We start from the raw sequence: 18,048 nt of genomic DNA, 5'->3' as shown, positions 1-18,048 counted from the left end.
CAACCACCTCTTGCTCTACAAAACACCTTGGGCTCTATAAAGCACAGTTGAAAAAGCAACTCATGCAGCTCAACTCTTCTTTTAGGGATGAAAAAATTGAAACCCAGAGAGGTAGAATGACTTTCCTAAGATCTCATAATCAGCACCCCAAAAAAGGTCACTTACACCCTATTCTTTAAGTCAAAGACTCACTGGTTTCTCTCCTGATAGTCAAGCTCTGTATTTTCTGTTGAGAAAAAAATGCCTCGAGGGTGTGTGAGGTTATCTTGAAGAGAATTTAGATGGATGCAGGAACTCAATTAAGTGTCAAAGTGATCAAAGAGCAGCTTAGGGGAAAACCCAAATTAACTCAATTATATCTTTCACTTCCTCCTCCTTCTTATATGAAACAGAGTAAGACAAGAGCAAATGAGACCCAAATCATAAATTGTCATTCATTCACTCAACAAATAATGACTGACAGCCTACCGTATATCATGAACTGATCACATGCATAGATAGCCCATGTGTCGCATAGTAGGTGTGGGGACACTGTGGAGAATAAGTCAAGTTCCTGCCCTCTTAGAGGTCACAGTCCCAGGGCCAGTGGGAGGACCACTTGCCTCTGGGTAGAAAGTTTTGAGAGGGCTTTGAGCTGGTCTGTACCCTGACCAGCTGCCTTGCGGCTGAGGCCATTTGTCATCAGAAGACCAAGCGAGAGGACAGGTGACCTAGAACAAATCCATGACTGTTTTTGAGATGTCTCTGTCTTCCTTATGGCGAACCATTAGGGGATTTGTTAAAAAGATTTTACCTTAACAATTTAAAACTCTGTGCCTCGCTTCATCTTTGTCTAGTGAGTACATGTAACGAGTTTTATTTCTATGGAAGCATACAGTAACCTTTCAGGAATTGATAGCATCTTTTTCTGTCCATTAACTCTAGGCAATGGTCTATTACTGTTGATGGAAAATACAATACTTTACAATTTTCAAGTCAATCCTAGAGCTTGCTGATGATTGAAAGTTTAATAATGGAAATATGATCAATAATAATGTTACATTTTTATGTGGACTAAATTACAATATGTATAACTATTCACTCATTCAACAAATATTTATTGAATCACTTTGTGTTCATTTGGAAGCTTTCAATTGCAAATCACTGAAGTTCAAGGTGGCTTAAGCAATAAACATAATTTGATAGGTTACATAACTGAAAAAACTTTCAGGGTTATTTCAAACCTCAGAATGGTCTGATCAGTGCTCTGTTTTTTAAACTTCTCTCAGCCCTGTCTCTCCTTTATTCTTGGACTGGTTTTTCTCTAAGTAGAAAAAATGGCTGTTTACTTTGGCCTGTGTGTTTATCTGCACACCACCCTAGACTGAGACAGAATTTCTTTCCAAATCAGCAAAGAAAGGTCTGGGCTTCACTCTTATTGGACCATCTTGGGTCATGTGCCTTCTCTAGACCAATCACTGTGGACAGGAAATTGGGATTACACTGATTGGTCTAGGCTATTTAGGGCCCACCCCTGTTGCGGGAGGAGAGGTAGACTGTCCCATAAAAACTAACAACAGCTACCCCATGGAGGAGAAATGGGTGCTGGATAGCAGCTCAGCTCTGTTTTAAGCTACCACATGCCATACACTGTGCTAGTATCACTGTGCACAATTCCATCTAACCAAACACCCATAAGCAGATTTTTAAAACATTCATAGCACAACTTTGAGATGCTTTCTGCTGCTGCTGCTGCTGCTAAGTCGCTTCAGTCGTGTCTGACTCTGTGCGACCCCATAGACGGCAGCCCACCAGGCTCCCCAGTCTCTGGGATTCTCCAGGCAAGAACACTGGAGTGGGTTGCCATTTCCTTCTCCAATGCATGAAAGTGAAAAGTGAAAGTGAAGTCGCTCAGTCATGTCCAACTCTGTGCGACCCCATGGACTGCAGCCTACCAGGCTCTTCCGCCCATGGGATTTTCCAGGCAAGAGTACTGGAGCGCTTTCAGTTGGAAGCAATAAGGTTTCCTAGTGGGAATAATACCTTTAAATATTCAGATACTTCAAACTAAACTATCGATCTAGTTTATTGCATTGTGTGTTAAACCCAAGTCTTAAGCAAGCTGGTATTTGGCAAAGGGGAGAAGGCACTGCCATCTGTCCATTTTTCCAGTTATCTGGTCATTTTCTGTGCAAAAAGTTGTCTGCAGGTAGCCTGCAGGCAGCCTGCATGTCTGACACTCTGGTCACTAGTGGGTCACCAGGATGTTGAGGCTGGAACTGATAAGAATGCAGAGGCACCCGGATAGTTCTGTTGCTCATAAATACCCAAGGGTATGCAAGTTCTATCTATTCAATAGGGACATATTTCACTGAAGTATGCTGTATTCCTGAAATCCTTAAATTGCTATCTGAGTAACACTCCTGAGCTGCAGTCTATAGATTTCTAAATTATATGATGCTATAGCAGAAACAATGATCTCTGTCTTATTCACAGTCTTAGCCAAGACTTCCAGAAAGAAAGCATATGAAGTTTGATGCTCTAGGATGATAATGTCAAATCTTACTCAATTAAGTTCCTTAAAATTCAATCCCCTGCCTTTAGTCTATTACTATTACTATCACTTGTTACTATTACTATAACTACCGTGACACACACATGGACTGTTCATCACCTTATTTTGAGATTCTCAAATTTGAGAGAACTGTAAAGATATGAAAAAGTGGGTATTGGAGTTGAAAAAAAGACTAAAGGTTATGACATGTACATTTCATGAAAGTTAGTTTAGAACAAACTCTGCATTTTCCCAATGAATCATAATTATAAAGTAGGTACTTTGGCACAATGTTTCCCTCTTAACTTTGCTACAACACCGGGAGTGAATGAATAATAGCGGACCTCAGATGACTCAATGGTCCAGGAGGACAAATCTTTGTACAGAGGGGAGCAGGGCGTATTTCACTGCTAAGGGTTCGATCTCATAATCCTCCTAGTTAAGAGAACTGTGGATGCCCTCAAAGGCACAAAGGGATAGCATTCTGCCTATTAAATGTGCTTCTGCATTAATCCAGAAGTTCTTTGTTGATAACCAGATGCACAGCAACCACATTTAAATTTCAGAACCTTACAATTAGATGTATTTGAATAAAGAAGAAAAACAGGGAACCCAAAGCTATTAAGTGGAGCTTTTTAAAGTCATGGCCAGGTGCTATTTCAACACAAACATGTCAGTTCCATCCCAGTTAAAGCAGATAAAATCCTCCAGTCTCTTCAAGAGTTGTGCTTGGACAACGAAATGGGAATTTTGTGTAGGGTTTTTCAGGTGTGATGTTTTTAAAAATTTTTGCGAATAATATTTTCAAGGCAATTGCTTTTGAACAGGGCAGCAAGGGGAAGCCAAGTTAGGTTAACAGATCAACCATAGAAAATTCAAGAGGGTCCTTTGCTGGGTGAGAGGGAGTCTGTGGCTTTGCCATGTGGTTGTGTGGCTCCACCAAGTTGCCCTGCCTGTTTTGCAGGGGTTTGTGGTGTATTCACTGACACCTCGGTGGCTGCAGGCTGAGGATGGCTCTTAGGCGGGCTCAGCCAGCTTGGCACACTCTCAGCTCTGGGAAGTCCACGCTGTTTTACAAAGAGCAGGTGGGCGAAAAAGCTCAACACTGCAGGGCACGTTGCGCAGCTGTGAGAGGTGGAATTCCCCTCAAAAGGATCGGCGCTGCTTTGAAAATAAATTTATCATTAAAACAGAAGGATTTCTGAAGCAGTTGACGAACACAGGGCTTGATTGGTTTCAAATTAACTCTTTGTACTCATCTTTCATTCATCCCTTAAGAGGATGTCTCGGCGTTTTCCAGGGAGGTAACACAAAAAATCCTTGACATCTTTTCCAGGAGGAGAGTGAAAAGTTGGAGCACTCCACCACTGCATCTGCTTTCCATTCGCCCCGCATCTCGCTGTGTCGATGCGTGGCGGGGAGGCACCCGCGCTGCAGTGCAGGCGCTCTGTTTTGCTTCATGTTCAGTATTTAGGAATAGAGGGGTGTGCTTCTCCCTGGACGGAGGGTCTATGCTTATCCTGAAGGCTAGGCAGTTGCTCCTTCTTCCTCCTCCTTTCCCTTTCTTCCCCTCTCTTCCCCTCTTTCTGGATGTCTCTTCCTTTAGCCCCTCTCCCCGACCCTGGCCCCCTCCCTGGGAGTTAAGAATGGCCTCGCTTCTGTTCTTCTTGCTGCTAATTTAAAGCCCTTCCTCTCCCTTGTGGAAAATATCTGATAACGCCGTTTTCTCTGAGGGAGGCCATTTGTATATCTTTCGACCACGAATCCCATAAACAATTAAATGCAGAGCAGACTAGCCTGTGGAAACCTTTCTGGCTACTTAAGTGAAGTTTCCTAATCCTTTTCTGCAGCGACCCAGGCTCTGGGGCCCATTCATCTGCCGTTGCTTCTCAAGCACTTTGATCTCAGGCCTTCATTACAGCTCATTTCAGCATTAAGGATGATCTGAATTCATGAGCTCTTCCCTTCCTAATAAGTGCCATTCATATCCATCCTCAGGAGCAACCACAGCTCACGGAAAACTGGTTCAAACCACACGCAAAAGAATAATGGACTAGCTTCAAACACAAGTGAAAAACGGGGGTTTTATTAGCCGAATGAACCTCTGAATGAGCTGCTTCATTAAACAGAGGAGTCTCGTTTTCAGGGCGCTGTTAAATCCACCAGTTGCCACTGTGAGATTAGTTAAGTGTGATTATTTCATTTTTTTTCAGGTGGAAATCCTGAGGTGGAAAAGAGACTGAAATATACTCACTACACCCGATGCAGGCTACAGTTGATCTGGGGTTTATTTGGCTTCATAGATTTTTCAGCCAGAGACCCTTTTACATATCTTTCCTGTTAGATGGTCTGGAGTGATGGCCACTCCTAAAAAGAACCTACTCTCCCCCTGCCCCCCATTTCCTTTAAAAGGAAAAAAAAAAAGAAATTTAATTTGGATTCAGCTAATACCCTTGTAACTTCTAAAGCTGTGAAGCGAAAAAAGGAACAGATAATTAGAAGATGATGAGAGCTAGCACACAGCCCGGTGGAGGGAAAGAGAGGTACAGAGTAAGGTGGCAAACCCATCACCTAATCCATTAACAGCCTTTGCTATAATTATGTTTTGCTCTGGCTTTAAACTAGTGAAATCTTTTGCCCACAGAAGAAAGTTCATCCTGTATACCCAGTGAGTAGGGTGCGCCGAAGTGCGGCTTCAATGCACCGGCTGCACGCATGCTCAGTCGTGTGTGCCTCTTTGCGACCCCACGGACTGGCCACCAGATTCCTCTGTCCATGCGGATTCTTCAGGCAAGAATACTGGAGTGGGTTGCCTTGCCCTCCTCCAGGAGATCTTTCCATCCCAGGGATCACACCCAGGGCTCCTGCATTGCGGGCAGATTTTTTACCATCTGAGCCCCCAGCGAAGCCCATGAATACTGGAGTGGGTTGCCATTTCCTTCCCCAGGGAAGCTTCCCGGCCCAGGAATCGAACCCGAGTCTCCTTGAGTCTCCAGCATTCTTTACTACCCATTTTAATTGAGCACTTAGTAGGAGCGTCAGAAACAGCGAGGAAAGAGTGGATGGCATTCGTTTGAAGGTCCTTGAAAGCTCTTCAGCGGCACTCCCTGCTGCCGCTCTAGTGGTTCGTTTGCTCCCCGCCTCCTCGTCTTCTCTGCCCTTCCGCGGGGCTCCCGATCCTCTCCCCGAGCTCCTCAACGTGCGTGGCCTTTAGGAAAGGAGGCAAGGGGGAGCCGCTGCCGTGGAGGGAACCGCGGGCCGGCTCCCTCCACGGCAGTGCGGCAGCACTTGGGCGCAGTGGAGGAGGAACGCCCTCCATGCGGACCTGAGGGGCCAGAGCCTCTGTGGACCCCGGCAGCCCCGCCCAAGGCCTGCCGTGTCTCAGCAGATTTCAGAAGGGGAAGCGCCTCAGCGTCTCTCCAGGCGCCCTCGCAGTTCTAGAGGGCTGGGCCCTACGCATCACCTTCACTCCTGTCCATACCCCGGGAAAGGCTAAAATTAAAATTAATGGCAGGAAGAGCTTAGAGATCCCCCTCACTGAGCCTTTCAATTAAGGCTACTGATTAGATCTTAGATTTCCTTACCACATAAAAAAAGACTCAGGGTTCGCTCCTGTGAGTGGTGGTTTCTGGTTTTGTCTTTCCCACCCCCCACCCGCGTCCCCGCTTGGCTCTGCCGGGTGTTTTTAATTTTGCTGCCCTGTCTAACCAAGCACTGCTGCTGGAGCAGAGGGAAGCATCCCAGGTGCCCCTTCTGCACTGGGCCGGGAACAAGGTGATTACACCCCTATCCTTCTAACCTCACCCACCTCCCCATCCCTCTACACCCCCCCAACCCCCAACCCCCCACCACACCCCCTCCCCACAGAGCCATCCTCCCTGGAGCGATTCTCACTTCCAACAGCCAGTTGGGTCAAGATTTATACATCTTCATCATGCTATTAAAGGTGTAAACAATTTCTCTTTTTACAACTGACTTAAAAGATGGAATATCAAGAAATTTGGGTGTGTTTCATGACAATCAGTAGAACAAACTGTTATTTCTCTTTGTCTGTGTGTAAGGACTGTAATGAGACTCCTTTGATCCCTGGGACATTATCTGCTAAATTCATGTGTCTATAGTCCTCGGAGGACAGATGTGTTAGAAATAGGATTGTCCCTGGGCCCAAATGTTAGACCAATGCTATGGAGCACAAATTAGTGGATTTGACCCTAAACAGGAAGTCATTGTTAATAATCTAGCTTTTAAACTGTCATTCCAAGGCCGGAATGCTTTGGTTGGAGCCCACACAGTTTATGTTCATGAAGAATTTCCAGAATGCTCCTGTTTTTGCTATGTAGGCCTGTTACAGGACACCTGAATAAGGGTGAAATTGGCCACAGTAGGCTAAGAGGGCTGTTAAGCAAAGGACTAGAGAACCCAGGTCTTTGTAGCTCATGATGCTGGCGGTAAAAGGAGAGAAGAAATTAGAAGGACCTTTTTTGTCCCCCAGCTGCTTCTCTTTCCACCAAATATAAAGACACAGTCACACTGTGTCATGCATTTCTTCCTCATCTTCTGACTTTCGTGTGCGAAGTTCAAGATGTAAGGCGGACGAGTATTAGTATCATTTTAGAGACCAGGCAACTGAAAGAACGCGTACATGGACTTAAAGTCGTGAGGATTGTATAAATGAACTCCTATCTGTAGCTCCTGACTGCCAGCCCTAAGAAAATAGTGATTGAGAATGGAAGCTATGCAGTCAGGACATTCACGTAAAATGCTAGTTTTCACATTCTTAAAAGTACAGGCTAGTCTCTGCAGCTGTCTGAGCCTCAGTTTCCTCATTTATTAAAAAAGGGGTTGTAATAGAATGATTGAACCTCATAGGGCTAGTCTAAAAGGGTGCATGAACCTTTTACTAGGTTCATTAGCCTAATACAGAGTAAACACCCAATACATGTATTTGCATTGCTACCATTGATGAGGAGACGGAGGATCAGAACTGTTGAGGGATTTCCCAGAAGAAGGCAATTAGAAGCCAAGGCCATCTTTTTGTTTTTGTAGCTTTTGCGCCCGTTCTCCAGCGAGAGCTCTTATTTCTTTTCGAAATACAAGTGTGAATTTCCTCTGAGCATTGTTGTTATTCAGTTTGGTCAGATTCCTAAGAATATACATATTTTAAAACGGGATTAGCTTGCAGAAACAGCCAAATGGAGAGCTGGTCGGAGGATTCCTCCTAATACTGATTCAAACATAAATTTTAACAGCGGCTGAATGCATCTGAGTATAAGGGCTCTGTTTAGTTGGGTACCAAGTGGTTCCAGCAAGTATTTTTCCTAAGGGGCACCCAGGCTGATGCAACTGCAGTTACTCTAAAAGGCTATACCATTTGGAAATGAGTGAGTCTTCAGATTTGCCAACAAACATGTCTACAGTTCTAAATCCATCATTCCAACCCTGCTCATAAAACAAGGTCCAGATTTATTTTGCACTTGGTGTTTGTTCTGCTCATTAATTATATTCATATCTGCCCCTTTGAAGTTATTGAGACTATTGGGAAATGTAAAAGAAAGCTGTATTGATTTCAGTCTTAATATCGTTCCATCTTTATTTCCTTCATCTACGAGCTCTCAGGCATGTTGAGTGACATGTGGTGGATGGTATAGTATGTCGGGCAGAGAGAAGGGCATTATCAACAGAGCCCAGGCTCTCCAGATCTGCAGTCTCTTTGGTGAGAGGGTTTAGATTTAGAACGTCTGGATTGTATTCAACGAAAATCTCCACAGCCTTTCCTTTCAAAATCAATTTCAGTTGTCAAAAAAAAAAAAAAAGAAGCGGGGAGTGGTGGTGAGTCACTTTGAAATCATATAGCTTATTATTATCATCGTTTTTTAAAAGCTTATTACTATAATTTTTCTCCCAAGAGAGCTGAATTGATTTCTAACCCCACCTTCCTTATCTCAACATGTGGCTAAGTTCAGAAGAAAATTAAAATTGGGGGATTTTTTTTCCCCTTCAGGAAAAACTGATAGAACACACCCCAGTCTCATTTTCAAGTTGAGCAGGAACTTTTAGCCCCTTGAACTTACTTAAAAAATGCACCTACAGCAACTAAGATCATGCCTTTCCCCAAATTTACATATTCTTTCCTGAGCACTTTGGAAGTGAGATCTACCAGGTAACGGTCTTCACAACTGTGGGATGTAGGCTCCACAGCACTGCAGTCTATGCTGGGTTGAACATAACTTCCTTGAGAGCAAATATTCTTATCCAGGGGCTTCCCAGGTGTCTCTTGTGGTAAAGAACCCTCCTGCCAGTGCAGGAGACGTAAGAGATGCAGGTTCAATCCCTGGGTCCGGAAGATCCCCTGGAGGAGGGCATGGCAACCCACTCCAGTAATCTTGGCTGGAGAATCCCATGGACAGAGGAGCCTGGCAGGCTATTTGGTCCATTGGGTCGCAATTAATCAGACACAACTGAAGCGACTTAGCATGCACGCATTCTTACCTGATTTATTCACTGCTGTATCCTAAGCACCTAGAACAGGGCCTGACTCATAGGAGGTGCTCAATATTTGTGGCATAAGAGAATGAATGAGGAAGTAACAGAGAGTGAGAGCTGGGAGTAGCACGGTGGGTTCAGACAGACAGACCTAGGTTCAAATTGTAACCTTGTACTCATGGGCTTGGTGGCATCGATTAGCCTGCTTAGCCACCGCATTACCTTCCGTAAAATGGGTGTAAGGATAGTGCCTACCACTTCACACTGTTGGGAGGCCATGCATGGGAAAGGCTTACTGGCCTTCTGAATATGTGAATTCTCCATACATGGTTCATATTCTTGCAAATCCTCCAGATCTGGACACAAAAGTCCCTGTGAGTCCAGATATTTGGGACCCATGAAGCACAATCCCAAACTGCCCTTCACACTAATACATAGGAAGCAACTCTAACACTTTGAAAAGGAAAAGACCCCCGTCTTCCTGGAATTTTCAGCCATGGTGAATGCAGCCTCTTCTGTGTTCCCAGCAGGGATGCAAATCACTCCTGGGCTAAGGGTCTGTGTCCTGTCATCCTAGGCCCAGCAAAGAGAGAGGAAGAAACTGTTTTCAGCTTGGATGACTGATGGCCTGGGATTATTATTCTTCGGGTTCCAGGACACAGTGCTCCTATTATTTCCAGAGAGTTTTCATTTATTTTTTCAACGTTGAAAGCTCATGCCAGTGTGGTGGTCTGAAACCTCATGGCAGCATATATATGAGACGATCATGTTCCATCTTTGGTTCCCTTACACAGGGTGCTACTGTTGCAGAAAGGAAGTTCCAGGGGTAACTGTTCCCCTGTGACTCCGATGTGGTCAGCGGAACTGTCTTATGCAAAGTAGGCTTTGAAAAGGTGTTTGCTGGCTGGAACACAGGGGCTGCCGTTCCCAGCTGGCTTGTTTGCCCATCCCGGCCAGTATCCTGCTTCTCCCCGGTGCCAACACCTGATATGCCAGAAGAAGACAGATCTTCCCTTTAGCTCCCTTTCCACGAACTGAAAGAAGCATCCTCCTCCCACCTCTTCGGCCCTTTCAGGATACACTGAGGGAGCGAGACGTGGGTATGGCCAGAGCTGGATGATGGAAAACCACTGTAGCCCATATGTGCTGCCATGGGCAGTCAGAAGCCGAGGAGGATCTGATGGATTGGTCTAATGGGATCGGGGGTACAGAAAGCCTAATGGGGTGAGATGGGTTTCCCACATGCATGAAGAGGGCAGGTGTGAGGCAGGAATACTTAACAATAGGGTAGAAATTGGGATAAACAGCAGAGTAACATCTTCCCCAAAAGGGATGCCCGCGCCTCAGTTTTAACTCATTGTGTGTGGGAATTCAAGCCTGGTATAGCCAGCCCTTTGGATTGTTAAAGCAGATAATCCGTTTTGTCTGTGAAATCTCTGAAGTTGTAAACATTAGCAACATGTTAATTATTATTTTCAAGTGGCATACTGACCAAGTAAAACATACCTCTGGGACTTTAGGTTTCTCTGAGGTAGACATTTATTCTGCAGTTATCTGCTGGGTACCTATGATGTGCCTGGCACTGTATTAGAAGCAGCAGATACAAAAATGCAAAAGACTTGGTTCATGTTTCCAAGTATTTTCTTAAGTAAAGGAGACACAGAAACAGATAAATACATAGAAAGTGCTAGAATGAGATGAAATGATAAAGATCAATGAGACAGTAAAGAAAGGGACCCATCTTAGTTTCCAAGGCAGGAGGTCATCAGAAGAGGTTTTACCTGCTGGAGAGACGGGGAAAGTGGTGGTGATTAAGAGCATTCACAGCAGAGGGGACACAGAGGCATGGGTAAGTGTGGGGCATGCACAGCACATTTGGAAAACCAGGAGTGGGCTTGCTGAGCTGAGTGCAGAGCAAATAACCCGTAATGAGGCTGGCGCTGCCTGGTGCAGCCTGAATTTCCTGGGTCTCAGGTTGATCCAGAAATGTCGGAACACTTCCACTTAACTCCATCTCTCCCTGGGGCACCTCGGCTGCCTCAGTGACCGATGGGGAGCCCACATGGATATGTTTGCCTTTATCCACATCCAGCCACATCCGTAGCTGTTCCATCTCTCTTCGCCATCTGCATTTCTTGTCCGTGGTAACCATATCCATTCAGCATCTGGGGTCTCCAGTACCCGTCCATACCCAGCATCTGTTTCCAGTCGTGTAGGAGTGTGGCCTGGCAGCAGCACTGCTTTCGCCAACAGCTAAAACTAAAATTCTAATGTTAGGTAATTGGTTAATGTCCCACAAACTTAAAAAAAAAAAATCTACTAAATTCATATGGAAGTGAAAAGTCATTCAGTTGTGTCCAACTCTTTGTGACCCCATGAACTATACAGTCCATGGCGTTCTCCAGACTAAAATACTGGAGCAGGTAGCCTTTCCCTTCTCCAGGGGATCTTACCAACCCAGGGATCGAACTCAGGTCTCCTGCATTGCAGGCAGATTCTTTACCAGCTGAGTTACCATGGAAGCCCCAAAGCCTTAATAATCTGTATGATTCCATTTTATTGGTCCTGTCTGAAAAGATGTTTCTTTCAGTGTTTTACCTTTTATCCTCCCACCCAGAGCTGTTACAGGTCATGAGACCATTATCCTGATTGAAATAGATGTATATTGCCTTTCCTCTCACAGGCTGGTACCTATAGGGCAGTGTTGCACGACGGTTGAAGATCTGACTCTAGTCCTAGGGCTGAAATCCTAGCTCCACATCTGACCTGCTGTGAGAGCCTGGGGTGACAACTTCACTGTTATGGTTTGAATGGTGATCCCCTGCCCCCAACAAAAAATCTGTGTTTTGGAGCTCTAATTCTCAGAATCTAGGAACATGACTGTATTTGGAGACAGGGATGAGAAAGAGGTGATTAAGTTAAAATGAGGCTGGCAGGGTGGCCCCTAACCCAGTCTGACTTGTGTCCTTATCAATTCAGTCAGTTCAGTTCAGTCACTTAGTTGTGTCCGACTCTTTGTGACCCCATGGACTGCAGTGCGCCAGGCCTCCCTGTCCATCACCAACTCCTGGAGCTTACTCAAGCTCATGTACATTGAGTCAGTGATGCCATCCAACCATCTCATCCTCTGTCATCCACTTCTCCTCCTGCCTTCAGTCTTTCCCAGCATCAGAGTCTTTTCCAGTGAGTCAGTTCTTCGCATCAGGTAGACAAAGTACTGGAGTTTCAGCTTTAGCATCAGTCCTTCCAATGAATATTCAGGGCTGATTTCCTTTAGGACGGACTGGTTGGATCTCCTTGCAGTCCAAGGGTCTCTCAAGAGTCTTCTCCAACTTCAGCACTAAGCTTTATTTATAGTTCAGCTCTCACATCCATACATGACTACTGGAGAAACTATAACATTGACTAGATGGACCTTTGTTGGCAAAGTAATGTCTCTGCTTTTTAATATGCTGTCTAGGTTGGTCATAACTTTTCTTCCAAGGAGTAAGCGTCTTTAAATTTCATGGCTGCAGTCACTATCTGCAGTGATTTTGGAGCCCCCTGAAATAAAGTCAGCCACTGTTTCCACTGTTTCCCCATCTATCTGCCATGAAGTGATGGGACCTGATCCCATGATCTTAGTTTTCTGAATGTTGAGTTTTAAGCCAGCTTTTTCACTCTCCTCTTTCACTTTCATCAAGAGGCTCTTTAGTTCTTCTTCACTTTTTGCCATAAGGGTGGTGTTGTCTGCATATCTGAGGTTATTGATATTTCTCCCAGCAATGTTGATTCCAGCTTGTGCTTCATCCAGCCCAGGGATTCTTATGATGTACTCTGCTGCTGCTACTGCTAAGTCACTTCAGTTGTGTCCGACTCTGTGCGACCCCATAGACGGCAGCCCACCAGGCTTCCCTGTCCCTGGGATTCTCTAGGCAAGAACACTGGAGTGGGTTGCCATTTCCTTCTCCAGTGCATGAAAATGAAAGGTGAAAGTGAAGTCGCTCAGTTGTGTCCGACTCTTAGCAACCTCATGGACTGCAGCCTACCAGGCTCCTCCATCCATAGGATTTTCCAGGCAAGAGTACTGGAGTGGGGTATGTACTCTGCATATAAGCTGAATAAGCAGGGTGACAATATACAGCCTTGACGTACTCCTTATCCTATTTGAAACCAATCTGTTGTTCCATGTCCAGTTCTAACTGTTGCTTCTTGACCTGCATACAGATTTCTCAAGAGGCAGGTAGGTTGTCTGGTTTTCCCATCTCTTTCAGAATTTTCCACAGTTTATTGTGATCCACACAGTCAAAGGATTTGGCATAGTCAATAAAGCAGAAATAGATGTTTTTCTGGAACTCTCTTGCTTTTTTGATGATCTAACAGATGTTGGCAAGTTGATCTCTGGTTCCTCTGCCTCTTCTAAAACCAGCTTGAACATCTGGAAGTTCACAGTTCACGTACTGTTGAAGCCTGGCATGGCGAATTTTGAGCATTACTAGCATGTGAGATGAGTGCAATTGTGTGGTAGTTTGAGCATTCTTTGGCATTGCCTTTCTTTGGGATTGGAATGAAAACACATTTTCCAGTCCTGTGGCCACTGCTGAGTTTTCCAAATTTGCTGGCATATTTAGTGCAGTACTTTCACAGCATCATCTTTCAGGATTTGAAATAGCTAAACTGGAGTTCCATCACCTACACTAGCTTTGTTCATAGTGATGCTTCCGAAGGCCCACTTGACTTCACATTCCAGGATGTCTGGATCTAGGTGAGTGATTACACCATCGTGAGGTTGTGAAGACTTTTTTTATATAGTTCTGTGTATTCTTGCCACCTCTTCTTAATATCTTCTGCTTCTGTTCGGTCCAGACCATTTCTGTCCTTTATTGAGCCCATCTTTGCATGAAATGTTCCCTTGGTATCTCTAATTTTCTTGAAGAGATCTCTAGTCTTTCCCATTCTATTGTTCTCTTCTATTTCTTTGCACTGATCACTAAGAAAGGCTTTCTTATCTCTCCTTGTTATTCTTTGGAACTCTGCATTCAAATGGGTATGTCTTTCCTTTTCTCCTTTGCCTTTAGCTTCGCTTCTTTTCACAGCTATTTGTAAGGCCTCCTGAGACAGCCATTTTTCTTTTTTGCATTTCTTTTTCTTGGGGATGTTCTTGATCCCTGTCTCCTGTACAGTGTCACAAATGTCCCTCCATAGTTCATCAGGCACTCTGTCTATCAGATCTAGTCCCTTAAATCTATTTGTCACTTCCATTGTATAATCGTAAGGGATTTGATTTAGTGGATTTGGTTTACTGGTCTAGTGGTTTCCCCTACTTTCTTCAAGTTAAGTCTGAATTTGGCAATAAGGACTTCATGATCTGAGCCACAGTCAGCTCCTGGTCTTGTTTTTGCTGACGGTATAGAGCTTCTCCATCTTTGGCTGTCCTTATAAGAGGAGGGAGTTTGACACACAAGAGGCCAGGGATTTGTGTGTACAGAGGAGAGAGAAATAAGGATGAAGAGGGGAGGTGGCCACCTGTGAGGCTAGGAGAGTGGTTTCAGGAGACACTAGCCCTGTTCATGCCATGATCTCATCCTTCAGCTTGATCTTCCTGCCTCCAGAATAGTGAGACAATGCATTTCTGTTGTTTCAGCCACCCAGTCTGTGGTATTTTCTTACGGTAAACTAATATATTTACCTTTCTAGGTCTGTTAACCTTCAAAACCTCACAGAGCTTTTTAAAACATTAAATGAGCTAGTATAAGGAAAAGAGTACCTGACCCACAGATGCATTTAAGTCTTAGCTAATAGTAGTAATAATATTATTAACATTAATGGTAACATTATTATTTCTAATGGCCCTGAGTCAAAGAAAAGAATAGGTGAATAAGAGTGTGTCTTCAGCTGGACCACACGCTTCTCCAGCTCTGTACCTGAAATGTGCAATTTTTACAGGAGGATGAAGTCAATCAGATGAAAAAGGTTAAGACGCATTTTGCCATGTAGGCATTTTAAGTGTGGAATATTTTTTCTTCTTTGTATTAACTGCTATATGTAATTCTAGAATTCACTCTCGTGTTGGTTAGAATAGGTTTCCTCTCTAGATTGAAGTAATAATAATCTCATTTGCCCCAACTCCAAAGCCCTTTGAAGTTAAACACTGAGAGAGAGGACGGCAGGCCCACTCAGTAGAGATTAGATCTTGTTTTAAACACTAGCTGCTCTGAGAATAATTTCCTTAATTAATATTCACAAGATATCATACACTTGAGACTATATTTTCATGTAACCTACTTGCATATAATTGTTCTTCGCTAAGGCTCTTCACTACATCTGTATCTTCCTTTTGTGTCAGTGTTCAACAAAATCATTTCCATCTAAAAGCAGTGCTGAAGGGGGCTGGGAGGCTCGTCGGGTCTCCCCTTCTGTGTGAAAGCTAGCACACATGGGCTTTCATCTCATTTCTAAAGTTAATATTGTTTCGTGCTTATTCCCATTCTTAACAGGATGCACATGGCTTCCAGGGCCCCTCTCCCTTCTGGAATCAAAGCTGGGGCATTCTCAGGTGCTGCCCTCTTGTCATCTCATGCCATATAGCAGAGAGTTTATCAAAGCCCCCTCCAGCTTCCATTGGCCCAGGGGCCTTCCAGCCTCAAAGGTGCCGCATCTGCGATCAGTCACAGCTTCCCAGGTTATCAGTGCCCACCTGGGACAGGTGAGCAGATATCCTCAACTGCAGGGACCTCAGGTTATTCCGGGGTTGACTTGCCCAGAGACTGGTGAAAGGAGTTAGAATGACTTGCAAAGAAATCTTCCTGCTTGTCTGATTTTAAAGCCTTACAAGCATCACATACACTGTGAGTAGCTGAAGAATTGTTTACCTTTTAGATACATATTTTTGAAAGTTTAAACAAATTTGCTCAAAGTCACAGTGGAACTCAATATTCTATAATAACCTATATTGGAAAAGAGTCTGAAAAAGAATATATGTGTATGTATATATTATATACAACTGAGTCACTTTGTTGTACACCTGAATCTAACACAACATTTTAAATCAACCCACTGATGACTCAGATGGTAAAGAATCTGCCTGCAATACAAGAGACTCGAATTTGTTCCCTGGGTCAGGAGGATTCCCCGGAGAAGGAATCCTTACTACCCACTCCAGTATTCTTGCCTGGAGAATTCCATGGACAGAGGAGCCTGGTGGGCTATAGTCCATGTTGTCGTGAAGAGTTGGACACAGCTGAGCAACTAACACAAAGCAATTATACTCCAATATAAAATGAAAAATTTTTTTAAGTCACAATGAATCTTTTATATTTGAAAGCAAATGCCTGTTATAGTGAAAGAGCACCCCCACACCACACAAACACATATACACACTAATTGGCAGAAATATGTTTTTGCTTGTTTTTGCTTCTGTAGGTGTTGTATATCATTCTTAAATAGCTGATAACAGTTCTGCCATCAAATAACCAATGTTTGAGCTAACTCTTAGGGCAAATTACATTTACTGTTTTAAAGGTTTAAAATACTTGAATACTTTTATATTATGTGTATGTTTTTGTTGTTGTCCTTCAGTTGCTAAGTCACCTCTGACTCTTTGCAACTCCATGAACCGTAGGATGCCAGGCTCCTCTGTCCTCTGCCATCGACCAGAGTTTGCTCAAACTCATGTCCATTGAGTTGGTGGTGCTATCTAATCATCTCATCATATGCTGCCCCCTTCTCCTCCTGCCTTCAATCTTTCCCAGCATCAGAGCCTTTTCTAATGAGTCCACTCTTCGCATCAGGTGGCCAGGAGCATCAGCTTCAGCATTAGTCCTTCCAAGGAATATTCAGGATTGATTTCCTTTAGGATTGACTGTTTCAATTTCTTTGCAGTCCAGTGTATATGATGAAAAAAGGTGAAAGTGTTAGTTGCTCAGTTGTGTCTGACTCTTTGCAACCCCAATTATTTTAGCCAGCCAGGCTCCTCTGTCCATGGAATTCTCCAGGCAAGAGTACTGGAGGCAGTAGCCATTCACTTCTCTGGGGATCTTCTGGACCCAGGGATTAAACCCAGGTCTCCTGCATTGCAGGCAGATTCTTTACCATCTGAGACACCAGAGAAACCCAGTGTATGTGTTATTATATACCAAATATAGTATATACTGTATATATCTGTGCCAACTAAAGAATGTTACTCACCATCCAGCTCTACAAGGATTGTTTGCCACTGCAGTCACTGACCTTCAACACCCTCTGAAAGGAGTTCAGGGCAGAGATCAGGAATGAGGCACTCTGTGTTCTGGGAAAACTGACAGAACAGGCCTTCAGACAGTTAGATATTTTCAGGAGAAACCTTTAAGATTTTTCCAACATTTTGCATTTTCCTATACTTAGAAAGAAAAGCACTAAAACCATTAGCTAAACTACGTGTTCCTGGTGATGAGCCGCAACCTTCTGCTGAGTTATGTGCTTGGTTGCACGCACGTACTCCCTTCACCAAAATCACATGGGGCAACTTCTCAGAGCTCTCTGAGATACTGTCTCCCAGGCTACAGTCCTCAGCAAGACACTGAATAAACACAACTCACAGCTGCTTCTTCATGTTTTATTTTGCTTTTTTTAACTAGGCTTCTTTTTTAAAAAATTATTTGTTTACGACTGTGCTGGGTCTTCGTTGCTGTGCGTGGGCTTTCTCCAGTTGCAGCAAGCATGGGCTACTCTCTAGGTGTGGCAGGCAGGCCTCTCGCTGTGGTGGCTTTTCTTGTTGTGGAGCATGGGCTCCAGGGCGTTTGGCTTTAGTAGCTGTGGCACATGGGTTTGGTGTCCTTGCAGCATGTGGGATCTTCACTGCTGACCAGGAATCCAATCGGTGCCCACTGCATTACAAGTTGGATTCTTAACCATTGACCCATCGGGGAAGCAGCTTCTATCTTGTACATTCTAAGTCAACATGTGTATGTTCATCTGTTATCTATCTATCATCATTTATCTACCTGTATTTCCCTCCCAGAGTCAGTAACTAAAAGACCAGATTTCTTTAGTTCCAATAGATTATAAATTCTTAC

This window comes from Capra hircus, chromosome 6 (assembly GCF_001704415.2).
Source record: "Capra hircus breed San Clemente chromosome 6, ASM170441v1, whole genome shotgun sequence".
In the NCBI taxonomy this organism is placed as follows: Eukaryota; Metazoa; Chordata; class Mammalia; order Artiodactyla; family Bovidae; genus Capra; species Capra hircus.
This window is presented reverse-complemented; position numbering follows the sequence as displayed.